The sequence below is a fragment of the Mastomys coucha genome, unplaced genomic scaffold (genome assembly GCF_008632895.1).
Source record: "Mastomys coucha isolate ucsf_1 unplaced genomic scaffold, UCSF_Mcou_1 pScaffold8, whole genome shotgun sequence".
Lineage (NCBI taxonomy): Eukaryota > Metazoa > Chordata > Mammalia > Rodentia > Muridae > Mastomys > Mastomys coucha.
The window spans coordinates 55,189,907-55,192,044 of NW_022196914.1; positions in this window are offsets into that span (position 1 = coordinate 55,189,907).

Here is a 2,138-nt window from a genome sequence, read left to right on the forward strand (position 1 = left end):
TTCTAGCTCTTTACCTGTGTTCTCCTGTATTTCTTTGAGGGTGCTATTCATGTCTTTCTTAAGGTCCTATATCATCATCATGAGAAGTGATTTTAGATCTGAATCTTTATTTTCCAGTGTAATGTTGTGTCCAGGACTTGCTATGGTGGGAGAATTGGGTTCTGATGATGCCAAGTAGCCTTTGTTTGTGTTGTTTATTTTCTTACGTTTGCCCCCCACCATTTGGTTATCTCTAGTGCTACCTGCACTTGCTAAATCTGACTGGAGCCTGTCCTTCCTGTGATCCTGGTTGTGTCAGAACTCCTCAGAGTTAAGCTGTCTCTGTGATCCTGTGCTTGTTAGAGCACCTGGGAGTGGAGCTTCCTCTGGGTGTTGTGGGACCTGCTGCAGAGCTTGCGCCCAAGGTCTGCTAGGGGCACTGCTGGCCCAGACAGACTGGAAGCAACCTGAGCCACCGGGCTGGTGGAGTTCCTGTGTGCCTGGGTCCTGCTGGTCCCAGTTACTCCCAGTGTTGGGACAGATGTTGTGTCCTCCTCACTTCTGATCCTGGGTGTGTTCGGTAGTGTTTATACTTCTCTTCAGTATAAAGTCTCCCTTTAAGTATCCACTATAGAGCTATCTTCATAGTCATGTATTCTTGAGCCTGCTTTTACTATGGAAGTTTTTTGTTTCTCCTTTAATTATGATAGATAGTTTTGTTGGGTGTAATGGTCTTGATTGGTGGTTATGGTTTCTCAGAGCTCCAAATACCTTCCTAAGTCATTTGGGCTTTGAAAGTTTGTCCGTCATTAGCTGTTATTCTGATTAGGTTTGATATGTGACTTGGACCTTTTCTGTTGCAGCTTTCAATACTCTTGTTGTTGTGTTTCAATTATAAAATGGTATGGGGATTTTCCTTCTCTTGTATAGTGTTTGTTTTAGTTAGAGTTTCTATGGCTACAATGAAACACCATGACCAAAAAACAAGTTGCAAAGGAAAAGATTGATTTGTCTTACACTTCTATATTTGCTGGTCATCACTGAAGGAACCTGGAGGTAGGAGATGAAGCAGAGGCCATGGAGGGACATGGCTTATTGGCTTGCTTCCCATGGCTTGCCCAACCTCCTTTCTTACAGAACTCAGGACCACCAGCGAAGGGGTGGTGCTACCTACAATGGATTTGGCCCACCCACATCAATCTCTAATTAAGAAAATGTCCTATAGCCGGATCTTATGGAGGTATTTTTCTCAATTGAGGTTTCCTCCTTTCAGATGACTCTAGGTTGTGTCAAGTGACATTAACTATTTATCATTGTGTTCTAAATGCCTATTGTACCTGGATTGGTGTTTTTTTTCCCCTCTAGATTCTGGAAATTTTCTTTATGTCTTATTGAAAATACTTTTGTTCCTTTGGCATAGAATTCCTCTTCTTTTGTGTTTATAATGTGTACATTTGATATTTTCATAGTGTTTAAGGTTTTCACCTATTCCATTGATATTTTTATAATCATTATTTCTCAGAGATCCCACTTGTGGCAGCCCTGGATGCCTCCTGAGAACTTAAGGTGGCATCACCAGTGGTGGCTCAGCAAAGTGGCCACCAGTGCCAGGAGGCCAGCCCAAGCCTGTGAAGATGGGGAGGGAAGGAAGAGCATCAGTATAGCCCATTTCCCTTCTCTGCAGGGCCCTGGCTTCATAGGTGATGTTGCCTGAATTTTCTAGCTGTAGAATGTAAAGCCATGATGAGGATATCTAAGATGCTGAAGGTTCAATTTGTGGGAGACAATAATGTTATTAGATTGTTAGAGAGGGAGGTACGGAATGAATGTATTGTTGAAGACTTTTGCATCTGGAGTTAGTTTATTCATTGAGGTTTTACTGTATGCTAGGTTTTCTTCAAATCATCACCTTCCAGTGTTCTTCTTTCAGTTTGGGCTTACCCATCTTTTTTTTCCTTAGAGGAGTGCTCTGCTTCCTCCCACTCCTAGGAGTGCCAGTTTGCCAAGGTAGGGGAAAAGCTGGCAGGCTAATTATGTCGTCCTTGGTGTGCTAGCAGAGCTCTGAGTTCCACAGTCCTGCCTTCCTATACAACGTGACTCTGCAGCAGTCTGTATGCCCCACATCTCGGGGGATGCCACACGGTGTTTGGATATTCCTG